Raw genomic sequence first — 14315 nt, forward strand, 5'->3', positions numbered from 1 at the left:
ATTCAATCTTGATGCACAAATACAGACACACGAGCCATTTTCTTACCTGTTACTGGTGTACTTTGCTTTGTCAAAGTGAAATGAAACTGGTGAGAATCACATCTCAGTGCCAGCCGGATGTTCCAGTTCTGCAGACACGGGGGAGAGAAGAGGGAGGGACACAAAGGGAGAAAGGAGGAGAGAGGAAGAGAGAGAGAAAACGGTGGGGGTTATTCGAGCTCAGTGAACTGAAATCCCTGTCATTTTTTACAATAGAGACAGATAGCTATAATATGTGGTGAATGTGGGGTGCAATGTGAATAATGCCCCCCCCCCCCCCCCCCCCCCTCCAGATTGTGTGAATAGCCATAACCCACTCTACACAAGAACCAGACAGTTCACAAGCCACTTTTACTTCTGATTGCTTGTTTAGTATTCGTGTGTCCTTGTATGTGCACACACGTGCACACGTGTGTGCGCGTGTGTGCTCTGTCTCATAATGACCTCTTAAGTGTCAGGGTATCAAAGTCTATAATGGTCTGTCTATGCGCTCGCTGGCAGTTTACAGCTAAAAAGCTCTCTCATGCCATGATAACTGGTTTATATGGGTGGCATTTCACAGCCAAATGCCAGAGACACTTTTCAGAAAGGGAAATTGTTAGCTCTGTTTCCAGAATTCAGAGAGGCAGTTATGCATGGTTAGTGTTACATATCTTTTTTTTTAATTTGTTTTTTGTTCTTTTTTGTATTTGTCACTGCATCTTTGTTTGTATTTTTGTTTTCACATCTTTCTCTCCCACACTCTTTCTTTTGTTATTATTATTGTTAGGATTAGAATAACCTTTTTCTTTTTTCCTTTTCTCACTCTCTTTCTCTTGCTCTCCACCTTCATTTCCACCTATAATCCCAACTTCTTTCGAGATAAACTTTGTACCAATATAACCAACCTCAGTGTGTGTGTGTGTTATTACTCTGTGTACAGTGTCTGAAATCGCACATGGTTTATGCATGGGGAGGCTGATAAAAGGAAAAGCAACAGTGTATATACTGTTTTGACTTGAATTTTCTTTTAGACAGTCTTTATCTGTGTGCATTTTCACTGTCATGCAAGACATTTGTCAGCCGCATTAACACACACCCATGCAACGTGTGAAACCTCTGTGGAGCGCTCGGGCAGGGTTGTGGAACTGGGTCTATCAGCCAGTAAAGCAGGCCATGAGCAATGTCTCTATGGTTGGGTGGGCAAAGACAACAAAAGATGGATTCACTGTTCTCTGTTAATGTAGTTGCATGTGTCTCTATGTATTCATGTGACTAAAGTGCAGAAATAGTGCTACAGACAGCAGAGACCTAGTGAAATTACGTTTGGTTTTAAGCTCCTTCGACTGTCCAGCACCCTCATTCGTATCTCCCTTAACATGGTTAGTCACACAGAGATGATCAAGAATGGTGGAATCAGCAAGTAAGGAGTGGTGGAAGAAGGATCGAAAAGAAATGGGATTGAATGTAAATGTGAAGTGGTGAAAGACCATGTTTGTGTAAGCAGCAAAACAGGGGAAGGGATTTTTTTCATTACAACTCATAAACAGTAGCAAGTGCAAAAGAGGAAAAAGAAACAAAGACATAACCAGCGCAATAGTGAGAGCACACAACACTGGTACACCACCAGTTTGTTGCATCCCTACAGAGGAAGTCTTAAATAAAGTCTAATTTAAGTTTCCATGAAACACACAGGGAAAACTACAACTAGATAAAGTATATTTTTGGTATATTTTTTCCTTGCAATCACACTAACTCTGTAAACACTGGAATTACATTCACACTGAATGTAATTTACTTCCTATTTCCAGTGCCATTATAAGAAGTAATGTTCCCTTATTTAATTTGGAAAGTAGGTATGTTTAGTATGTGTTTGCTGATGGGCCCGTAGTAGAGCTGGTACCTGAATCAACACGTAGGATAACTATACCAAAATTCAAAAAATGCAACAGTTGCTTTCTGTAGCAGTTACCTTAGGCAGCGTAAGTACAGAGGCTGTATTGTTACCAAACTAATGGTGGCAGCATATGGCTACAAACATTGTATTCTATCGTTGTATGCTGAATAAGAAGGGCTACCACAAGGACAAGAAAAACTGCAGATAGCAGAGGAAAAACGACATGGAAGACTGAGACTAATGCAGCTGTTGTGATAGCAGCATCAAGAATTGAGTATGGAAGTGCTTTGCGTTCAAGCAAATGACCAAGGTGTGATAAGCTAATTCATTCACAAAAAGAACTGTACAAACAATACTATTGTGCTTTTCAAACCAAGGGAAGAAATGATTCCACTTTAGGGAAGCACGTAAATTGAAAATTGGGGAAACAACCAGAGAATTGAATCAGACTAGGAAACAGTTCATCTTTCTTACATGATCCTGAAATAGCTCTTTTATTTCATCTTTTTTTTGAGAGAGAGAGAAGGAGAGAAAGTTGGCATCACCCTAAAGTCAAACATGTTCCAAAGGCTAAGTGTTAGCTAAGCTCAAATGTTTAAGCTAATGTAACGATGCTAACTTTATACCTCAGAGTAACCTAGACAAATATAGGGCAGTTGAAAAATTTCTAGTTTCTCTCTTTAGTTGCTGGTGAGTGTTTCAAGAAAAGAGTGAAAGGGAAAATATTTAAAATAGTCTGAGTACACTTAAGGTCTTAAATGCAGGACTTTGATCAAATGAATGTAAGAGGGGCCTCAGATAGAGAACAGTTGTAGCTATAGCTTCAGGCTAAGCAGGGGAACTGATCAAGAGGACTCTGGGGAGGGGGTGAATGAACAATGGTTGGATGAGGGTTTTTTTAAGGTCTCAAGGCTCAATGTCTTTCTAAAAAAAAAAAAAACCCAGAGTAGATTCTACATGATAGATGACCCCCATTTTCCCACAGTAAAACAATTGTGTTTTCTATTATGAGAGGTAGTGGCTGTATTGATGTCCAGTGTCATCCCCATTATTCATCAGCTCTCCGTATGTAATTAGGATGATGCTACAGTATGCTTTCATGATGGTTTTTTCATGTATTACGCTCTGTAATTATGCTTTAAGCGACCAATTGCATCATAACACAATGGAAATTGTGCTGATGCCTGTTGACGGAGATTTATGGCAAATCCAAGCCATCCAAGGCCTTTCTTTAAAGGGTGGAGTCCCCTATATATTCATTTTAAAACCGCAATTCTCTTCCTGTCCTTCAGCAGACTCTCTATAAGCACGGGGAATGTGGAGCAATAGTGTATATGGTTTACCCAGGCGTAAAATTAAAGACTCTTCTCTATGTGGCCCACATAAATCTTTGAAAGAGGGAGGGAAAGAAAGAAAGGGAATCAGGAACGTAGGTGTACATGATAAATAAAACTGGTTGATTTGTCCAGATACTGTGAACCGCTGAACTGTAATCAACTTTGCTTAAGTCTGGACAATGAGATATTTCAATACATGATTGCACAGACACATTCAGACATTTCAGGACTTGCATGCACCACATACATCATTTTAACCATTATACATAGCTTAAAGTAATTCCCAGACATATGTTTTCACGCAGAGATTGGTTTTAAAAGACCAAATATAATTTATCAAACACTTCCTTTACTCTAAATATCCTCTTACACTTTTCTAGGTCCATGTACTGAATGTCATCTCATTTATCACACATACAGTCTGAATGAGAACCAATCAGAGGGTTCAAAATGCATGTAAGCACACTTAAAGAGACTAAGAGTACAATGTCTCACATGGTTAGAAAATAGACATGCGGTGCATGGAAGTTATTGCTCCAGGCCAGTAAGTCGTAGTGGTAGTCATCTGTCTTTAGTGACACTACCATGTATCATGTAAAACTGAGACACGGCAAAAAAGTGTGGTGGTTATATGTCAGATGAGTAGCACTGAACTGGATAGATTATTTTGGGCTCATATATGATGTGTGATAGTAACCTAGTAGGTTTAAGCTCAGTTCTTGATTATTTTCTTCTTATTATTTTCTTTTTCTTCTTCAACCTTGGACAGAGTAAAAGGCTATATTCACATTCCGCCCGCTCAATAACACTGGGACTGAGACAAAATGCCGCAAATAATGTAAACATATATTATCAAGGCATTGATCATTGCTACATCTGCTAATATCTTTGTTCCATCAAGAATGACTATCTAGTCATCCTTGCCCTTCTTCAGCCTATCATACTACACCAGCAGCTAAGCTCCAGATCAATACTCCCTTTCATTCACACTCCCAAAGACTTGGCATGAATATGCTATTCGATATCAATCATGATCACAACTGTGCCAATGAACAAGCACGAGAAACGACAGTTTCGTCTTTCCTTTTCCCTTTTTCTTATTTACCATCAGATGACCAGTCCCATCAAAGTGCTTCAAGTCAGATCTTTCAGCCTGGTTTATGCTGAAAGGAACCAGATGAACAGGGAGTGGAAGATCTATGTAATGCAGTTAAAGTAAAAGCTCAGTAAGCAGGAAATTTAAGAGGGGCCTGGGGATGATGGTATTACAGCAGACGCTGATTGTGGACAATCTGCTGAAGAAGGAAAAGATATGGAAAATATCACTGCATGCAGTATTGTAGATATAAGAGACTGGCACCTCTCGAAAAGGATGAACTGCAACTATTTAACAATATGAAATCATTTAAATGTGTAATAAAGTGTAAATGTTACTTGTAACAGTAAACAGTGCTCAAAAAACAATGAAAGCAGAATTCCCCTTCTATTGTCTTAGCACCTGAGTCAATGAAGGGAACCAACCAGTCCTTTATTTACACCAATGAATAAGCCTTTAAACAATCCTACTTGCTGTAGTTTCCTCCATTGATAAGAAATGCTGTGTTATACGATGGCGCTGAGAGATTTAGGCCCCCAGCATTGTGATGACCTCATTGTTCATTGCCCCATAATTCAAATCTATCCGCTGTGTTGCATCACATTGTGTATGACTCATTTCCATGCAACCTATTCTCTAAACAACCACGGCCTCCTCAGCACGCTATAGTCAACCACTCAAACAACAAAGCAGCGAAGTTCCCATCAATACTGTGGCGACTGGCTTAACACTTAACGCACACAACAGCGCAATGTTTAAATGAACTGATGGGTGATGGGTGCTATTGTAAATGATTTCCTGCAGAGACCAAAATAATCGGCAGACCTTTGAGTGGGCTTCTTACAATCACTCTGGCCTTGTACACTGATTCTCCGCTCGGCTCCCTAATGGCACTGTGTGTGTCACTAAATATACAGCTGCAGGCAATGTCTATGGACGTCTCTGTGTGAGTGTGTGAGCTTATGCATGCGTGTGTTTGCATACAAATGTAAATGTACGTGTGTTTAAGAGAACCAGAGAAAGTGGTCGGAGCTGATGTGTACATTATTAATGTGTGTTCAGAGTATCTGCAGGAAGAAATTCATGTGTATGTGTGCATTTCTGTTGAATGGTGACAGCTCTGAGTGGTGCACAGGGAGGTGAAACACACAGAGGAAATGTGTGAAGATACGTAGACTGGAAGGAGAAACTCTCGCTTTGTAGAATAATAATAACAACAACTTCATAGTGAATGCAAGCTTTTAAAAATTGGTGGGCTGTGGACACATTTAAAAAGCAACAGCTTAGTCATAGACATTTATTGCAAGCTATTGACTTGTTTGACATGACCAAAGGTTTCAGCATCTTTCACTCAGTTCTTCCAGATAATGTCGATACTGTTTTTTTCAATATTTTACCACACAACAGATATCATTACATGGAAAAAGTAACTATATCCATGTCTTCAGATCCTACTATTGTCCCCTTCAGTTGAAAGATGTTTAAGGGTTTGATTACACCATAAATATCCTATAAAACTCAATTTCATCTTTGCAAGCCATGATGATTTCTCTATTGTCCTGTTCAACTTCAACTTTCAGACATATCTTCAGTCCTTGATATAATGCAGAATTCATAGTTATAGGTAAATTACTTACTGCAATCTAATAACGCCAAACAATTCTATCTGTCCAGAGAACATAGTTGTAAACTGCCTTTCCAGTTTGGGAAAACCATAAAATATGATTAGCAACACACCCTCTTTGACATCAATAGTTACTTGTGGAGCCTATAAGATGAATGTTTGGCTTTCTTGGAAGCTTCTTTCTGCATGAACACTCCACTGCTGGGATCTGTTTGTTAGGGCTGCGGTATACAGGACAAACTCTAACAACTCTGAGCCAGCTATAGATGAGTTTCCTGACAGAAAAAGTGAGTGATGACACTATAACAAAGACTCTACATGCTAGAGGTCGGTCAACTTGGGATCTAAGCTGAAATCTTGATTCTCATCCTGAACCTTGTGTGATGAATCTAGATGTCAAGTTTATGTTTAATTTGTCTGAAAGCATCATCTTCATAATATTTTATGCATTAATACTGTTTCAAGTGTTTGCTTGTCTAAATACGTTCAAAAGGTCAACAACTTTCAAGGGCTGTGCTCATCTTTTCAAAGAACTGTAGTTTGCCGGCTTATATCAAATTTGGAGAGTAAAGCAGAAAAAGCCCAAAGACATAAACACAAACATTAATTCTCTTTATTCTTCTTTGAGTTACTAAATTTCCAGTCATTGTAAACACACTTTTCAGACTGTTACCCATAATAACGGTGCACAAACTGAATAAATGTACCATGAACAGCCTCCTCTCTCCTCTTCAAGACAGCACTATAGTGTGCAACCAATAAAACCATGTTAAATAAAACTCAATTGTGACAACATAAAAGTTGGATCTCAAATAGATTTTACACTGACTCAACAAACAAGACAAAAAAAGTCAACTGGTCAGAAAAACGTATACACATCTGGCTTTGAAAAAACATAACTGTAAAACCTGACATTGATTTTGCCCACTTAAGCACCTGAAATTGATTGCTTAAAAGGAAAGATGGTGCAGTGCGAGCCATCAGCCTGTTTAGATTATTATAACGATGATGGAAAGTGTAGGCTATTTTATGTCATATTCAATCTCTTTAGGAGTTTTTATGTTTGGAAGGTAGGGAAGAGCCAGAAAACATCACCACAACACATATTTATATTATCATAATAAATGGCTGAGAGGTGATCATTCTTAAAATTGATTTACACTGATTGATTTCTCAATTATTTTTATCCCACTTGAGCCTTTTCACAACCCAAGGTCTTTGGGCTTGTTTGTCTGTTATAAAATTGTTGATTAAAAACAAAATGCAATTAAACCTTAAGGCTGGTTCAGGGGTGCATCAAAGAACATATCACTTTTTATCCATATGTCGACGAGGGAACCTGCTGTGTCTCTGAACGCTATCAACTTAATAAAAGTTGAAAATTAAAAGAAAAGCAGCAACATCGTGGTTCTTGAACATCATACTGGATGTTTTTCAACATATTCTAGTCTCATTTTAAATGGAAACACCCATAAAGCTTCCTAACTTACGATTCTACCATAATGCATATTTAATGTACAAAAATAGTTTGAAACTGCCAGAAAATAGTCAAAATATCAATGTTTGGCATTTTTCTTGAAAAATATCTTAGATAATATGTTAATTTTCCTTTACTGAGGGGCAGCCTTTCCCAAAACTGATTTACACTAATTGATTTCTCAGTAATTTATCCCGTGTGAGACATTTCATAGTCTATGGTCCTTGGGCTTGTTTGTCTGTTAAAAAGAAACTTTGATTAAAAACAAAATGCAATCAAACCTTTAAATTGGTTCAGAGGTGCATCAGAGAACATCCATTTTTTTTATCCACGTGTCTACTGACCCTCCTCTGTCTCTGAAAGTTGCTAACTCAATAAAAATTTAAATAATAAAAGCAATAATATCAGGTGATGTTTTTTTACCCTGGAACATAAATCAAACTGGCTCTTTTGCAACACGCTGGGGTCTCATTTTATATGCAGCTTAAAGCTTCCTCACTAATGATTCCACCAAAGTTACATATTTTATGTATGAAAATAGAGATTGGAAACTGCAAGAAAACACTGATTCTGGTTTCCTGATATTCACTGACCTGATTTTAAGTGACCGCCACATACTGGAAACCCACATTTATTAATTCACTATCATATTAGCAAAGACATTCAGAGGGAAACTGAATTTTAAAAACTAGAACTCTGTAATTTGGGGCATTTTTCTCGATAAATCTCTCACATAATAAGTCAATCAAAACAATCAAAATAATGCTTATTAATTTTCATTTACTGAGGGGTAATCATTCTCAAAACTGATTTACACTGACTCAATTACTTTTAACCCATGTGAGGCATTTCACAACCTAAGGTCCTTGGGCTTGTTTGTCTGTTATCAAAAAAATAAATAAAGCTGTTGATTAAAATTAAAAATGTAATCAAAGCTTTAAGAGATGCTTCGAAGAATCGTGCCTGAATCCCTGAAGAATATCCGGGTGTCTACTACTGATGGTCCTGTGAAAGCCCTCAATAAAAAAATATTTTTTTTGCTTTGTTGTTTTATTTAAAAAAGGAAAACAAAAGAATTAACATTGGGTGAAAATTGTCTCCTGAACATAGATCACACTTTCTCCCTGTCAATATGTTCTGGTCTCACTTTCTCTGCAACATCCATAAAACGTATTGCCAAATGATTCCATCAATATTTCTTCTTTCATGTATTATTTCCAAGTATTCACTGACGTTATTTCAACTGACTGGAACTTAATAAAAATCTGAATTTATTTTTTACAGCTAGATCTAAATAATGTTTGGCATTTTATTTTCATAATAAGTCAATCAAAATATTGCTTAATAATTTTTCCTGTACGGAGGTGTAATCATTCTCAAACCGGATTTGCACCGACTGATTTCTCAACTACTTTCATTCCACGTATGACGTTTCACAACCTAAGTCCCTTGATCTTGTTTGATTTGTCTGTTTGAAAAATCTTTGATTGAAAACTAAGTAATCAAGCCTTTAAAATAGTTCAGGGGTGCTTCAAAGAACATGTTGTCTATTCTGCTACAGACCCTCCTTTGTCTTTCAAAGCTCCTAATTAAATCAAAAATATAGTTCTTTTGAAAAGTAAAAAAAACTTTTCAAAAGTAAACAAAGGTGACAACATAAGGTGAATTTTTCTCATGACCATGGATCACACTTGTTTATTGTACATGTTTTAGTCTCATTTTATACTTAGATAACTTGGATAAAGATTCCTATCTAGTGAGACCACTGATATTATTTATTTCATGTATTATTTCCAAGTATTCATTCACTCACCTTATTTCAACTGATCAAACATTACAAAAAGCCCAAATTCATTATTTCACTACAAATCAGCAAAAAGAAAACAAAATGTGCAGCTATTTTTTTAATTATTTTTGTTCAATAAATCTAAACCAAAAATAATACATATTAATTCTAATTTAATTCTGGTTTTCTTCACAAACTTTACAAATATATCCTCTATATCTGAATGATCAATATATCCTCATCCTAGTGAGTTACAGTGAACCATGTGCATCATCTGTTTTAAGCCTGCGCTTTACAATCACTAGATGATTCTGTATCATAGTGCTGATGCGGTTTAATGGTATGATTATAATAGAGTGCTCAACAATGCAAAAACCACTGAGCAGAATGACAAAATGTATCACTTTCAGCACCATACTAACAGCCCCATAGCATATTGTATAAGCAAGCAGGCCAACAGTGTGCCTTTTTTCAGCCTGAAGGTACAGGCAGATAATAAGCTGTGGTGGTTCAAACAGAACATATTTCAAGAGGTTTTTTTTAGGTAAAATAAGACATCTACATCTGCGGGACTATTCTAGGAGATCATAGCAGCAACGAGTCTGTGAATGCTCTGAGATCTGACTGTCGACTGCTATGTCTGCTATTAGCTTTCCCGTTTTCCGAGCACATATCTAATCAGAGCTCAAAGTAACTGTGGGCCCGTCTCATGGTGAAACTCTGTTAGGGTTCGATGTTATGTGAGGTGTGTTTCACATATTAAGAGAGCTGGTAGTCTGGTGCAAGATGCAGAAAACTAGGGTTATTGTTTGAGGGAAGGAAAGGGTAGGAGGAAGGATGTGTTAACACATGGCCAGAGGTTTAGATGGCAGAGGAAGGCAAGCAAGGACCTAGTCTCATTGTTTTAAAATGGGAGATGTCGTATAGTGCAGGAAAGGGCTTTTGAATTAGGTTAAGCTCAGCACACAAAGTGGGGCTGAAACCAGGAATGTGAATCATCATCACGTTATGAAACAGAGCACTGAAAGTCTATGGTGCTGTTATCATTGAAAATAATGTTTTATTATTACAGCGTTAGGATTTGTTGTTATTTTTTACAGCTCAAGCCAGGAAAGCGACAGTTTATTTCTGCAGGAAGGCTGGCTGTCAACCTCGCTGAGCATAATAAACATCACCTTCTATCTACAAGGCTCTCTAACACAAACCTTTACTTTGCCATGCATAAATTAACTAAATAGAGAGCCGAATCCAAGAACCTGATTCTTTTTTTGCAGAATCACTTGTTAAAATGCTTCTGGGGAAATCAGTATTTTATTCTGCATGCCTACTAAATAGAATTAATTGCACAAGTGCTTAAGTTAGACTCTCTATTAACCCTTGACAATATAAATAGAGACTTTAGTAAGCAAGCATGCTAACACTTATTACAAAACTGATTATATGCCTGCTTGTCTTAATAATCCCATGTGTATTTGTGTGTCTTGTTGTCTGTCTGCAACAGATTATATTCTCTGCCAAGTTGTGTTTTCATTTCTCGAGGTTTCCATGTGAGCAGAGGATGCTTAACATACGATCCCTTATTTAAATTACAGGCTGCTTCCATTGCAGGGTGAGACACTGTTATTGGAGCCTTCCAAATCTAAATCAAATATTGTGTTACGGTAACAGTGCCAAACAAAGAAAGTGAGGCCCTGGTCATTCAAGCAGAGCAAACCAAATTAGCACAACCCTCCTAATTCGTTCCATGTTTTCCCAGCAAGGAGCTTAGTATGTCTTGTGCATCTAAACAGAAAGGAATCTGTGACCTAATTAAAAGAAGACAGATAGACCCACAGTCAGCAGAATGCTTGATTGCTGCAGTTGCACATTAAACAGCTTCAGGTGCTTCACAACATCAGTGCTGCGTGAGTGCCATTACTGAACATGACCTAAGATGCTCTTTGACACATCTCGCATTCACAGTGTGATGTGGCTCTCTCTCCAGAGAGGCAGACTGAGACCGTCAGAAAAGTAAACCAAAGACATCCCCCGCAGCAGGTGTGATTTTGGACAGGTAAACACTACTGAGTCCCCATCTTTCTTCACTGTTTTACAACTAATCTGAAAACAAACAACGAAAGCTTAGCAGACACCGACAATAAACTGCAATATTTGAAGAGAAAGCTATATTCTTACAACAGTTTGATGAATATTTACTGTAAAACAAATAATCATTTTAGTCTGTAAAAGCAAAGCAAAGAACTATGGTAACACTTTGATATAAGCAGAAATATTAATGATGTCCACAACATTCACAGTCCTTGAGCGTCCTGGAGACAGAGCTGTCCTTTAACAGATAGAATGGCAAAAATGTCTTCACTGTAGACAGATGCACATCATCCAACGCTGACTATTGCTCACCTGCTTGGTGGATTCTGTTGAGACACCTATCTCAGCCGCAGCACTGACTCAACACAATGTCAACCAGCAACCTACACTTTATCCACCCTTTGTTTAAACACTGAGATCCACACAAAGAGTTTACACTGAATCTCTTTGCTGATGGCCATTTGGGTGCTGAAAGTCAAAAGGGCGAGCCTACAGCTACCCAAGCAGAAACAGAACGCAAATGACTATTAAGGCTGTTTTAACTGTCAGACACCTGCAAGTATTTGGGAGGCAGACAACTTACAATGAACCACGTTGTTTATTATCAGTGTGTTACTACTTCATTTTTCTTAGGGAGAATACACGTCTGCGGTCACACGAATCTGACACAAGTTCATATTTATATATATTTTTTAAATTTATTTTTTCAGCGTGAGGTCAACATCGATGGATTCTGCCGCCTTCACAGTTTCACATCAAGGTCATCTGCAACCCCGGACGCCTCTTCTGTAAATAAGAGCCAAAGCTTTCACTCATATATCCGCATGATTGACGTATCCTGAGGTGCACTGGCCTGCTGGATATTCCTTCTCTTACAAAGCCGTTGGATTTACTCTGGATTTCAGACTGCGGTTGATCAAACCAGCACAGCCCCCAAATAAGCTCTAGCTGTACTCAAATGACAACCACATAAAATAGGAGAGGAAATACTGATGAGGTGAACACTTGGTCTGTCTGTCATCTATCATGCCAGAGCATGTGATTTGTCATTACGCCCTGCAGTGAGGCAGGTACTTGCGGCTACAGAATAATAATTATGTGTACACCCTGGCCGAGAAGATGTCATGGGATAATGTGATTGCATTGATTATATTCCGGAGCGGTTATGGGTATCACTGCTTATTACTTCGCCTTAGCGACGTCTCACATCCTAGCGACGCCCATGCAGCCACAAGCCTCTGGACCATCATCTGTACAAATGCTGGCACTATATTACATTTTACCCAATCGTCCATTAAGGCCAGTTTCCGCTCCCCGTAAGTACAATAATGGCAGGCCACATTCCCATGGGCACCAGTAACATCCAAAGTCAGCGCTTTCGGAGCAATTCAGTGACACGGGTTGACATAAAGCCAAGACGTTTACCAGTAATGTCTGGAAAAAATTCCCATCATTTGTGTCGGTACACAGAGCGGGTTCTTACCTTATCGCCAGTCGCAGCAGTATGGGCGCATGTATAGCTTACACATCCAGCGCAGAGAAGAGTCGGGAATAACCTTTCTCCTTCTTCTCCTTCTTTGCTCTACACAGTCACCAGAACGCAATTCTTGTGTACAAATGTATCTTCCTAGTCGATAAATTTCAGTGGCTGGTTTGTGCCTCGACTCTGGCTCTAGTTAATTCTCGCGGCTGCGGAACGACATTGGCAAGTGTTCCTGAAAGAGGGTATCGAAATAAAGAAGCCGAGGGTGTAACAAACCAATAGCTGCGTGCTTAGTATCCCGATCAGCGCTCGCACAGTAGGAGGTATCACGTCCGTCAGTCCGTCCAAACGCACTGAGTCCAGCGGAGCGCCGGAGGAGGACAGAGGCGTATCTCTGTCTCTCCCTCTCTCTATCCGTCTGTCTGTATCCCTTCCTCCCTCCCTCCCTCTCTCTTTTTATCTTTCTCGGCTGCCTTTATGTTCTTAGTGACTTCTGCTGAAGTCCACGGGCGCAGAGCGCAGTGGAGCAGAGGACCGTGGTCGGCGCAGAGAGAGAGAGGGGTCAGAAATGACAAACCAATTTGGAGGCGCGGTGAATGCTCGGCTGATCAGAGCGCAGCCCGGCGCGAGGAGCGTTGCGTTGCAGGCGGGCGGGGAGCAGGGTGGATGGAGGGCTGGGGAGAGGGTGATGATTCTTGCCTTGGGGATGCAGGGAGAGAAATGGGGAGACGAGAACTAGGGTGTGCAGTGGAAAACAAGGAACTGGATCTGGCTCCTAAATCTCTGGACCTAGAGCTCCACCTGCCGTGTGAGAACGCGTAAGCGTTCCCACAAATTCCACATTGTTAGCTAATCAAGAGGGACAAGGGGGGAAACCACAGGGCTGGTTTTGGTTAATCGCACCATGGAACCCATTAAATGATTTTGCTACGGTGACCTGCAGAAGTTATCCATATGCCTACAGAAAGTCAGGCTATGAGTTGGGGGGCTGTTTTACAGATCAATCCGAACGGGTTTTCCCTGTAGCGGAAAAACTGACATTTTTTGGCACAGCAAAAATTAAAACTTATTAAACTCCAAATAAATTTGTAAATTTATTTACTTTTTAAAAACATTTCTTAATTGAATTAAATATGGTTAATGTCCACGGCCTACTTCACCACAAGGCGTATAGGCCCACATAAACGTAAAATGGTTTACAACAACGTCAACCATCATTTTCTCAAAAGGATTTACTCTAAAAAGCATGTGTCCTACTGAAATGTGCTGAAAGCAACAACAGAAGATTATTTGCAAAAGGAAAAGTAGTAGCATAATAATGTAAATCCATTAATAAATTAAGGTAACATTAAATTAAAATAACGCATTATCGTAACATTTCTATATGAATGAAAAGCGCGACAGAACAGCTACGAGATGAAAGCGTGGTTAAAGTATTAAAGTAGATACTAGGTTTGGGGGGAAAGCCTGTGGTTTGATTCTTCTAACAAATGTACTGTATGTAACATC

The 14315-nt window shown here is 39.0% G+C and overlaps 1 protein-coding gene across 1 annotated transcript in view; it reads right to left on the bottom strand.

Moving 5' to 3' along the window:
* adgrl3.1 (adhesion G protein-coupled receptor L3.1) overlaps nt 1-13528 on the bottom strand; it is a 117562-nt gene extending 104034 nt beyond the window's left edge. Inside the window, exons 1-2 of the mRNA XM_087841798.1 lie at nt 12807-13528; nt 47-128 (exon numbers count right to left, since the gene is read on the bottom strand). The gene's annotated coding sequence lies outside the window, so the exon portion shown is untranslated. The remainder of the gene's footprint in view (nt 1-46; nt 129-12806) is intronic.
* Between the last annotated feature and the right edge of the window lie 787 nt (nt 13529-14315).

This window comes from Neolamprologus brichardi, chromosome 6, assembly GCF_056152115.1.
Source record: "Neolamprologus brichardi isolate AB-2024 chromosome 6, ASM5615211v1, whole genome shotgun sequence".
NCBI classification, from domain to species: Eukaryota; Metazoa; Chordata; class Actinopteri; order Cichliformes; family Cichlidae; genus Neolamprologus; species Neolamprologus brichardi.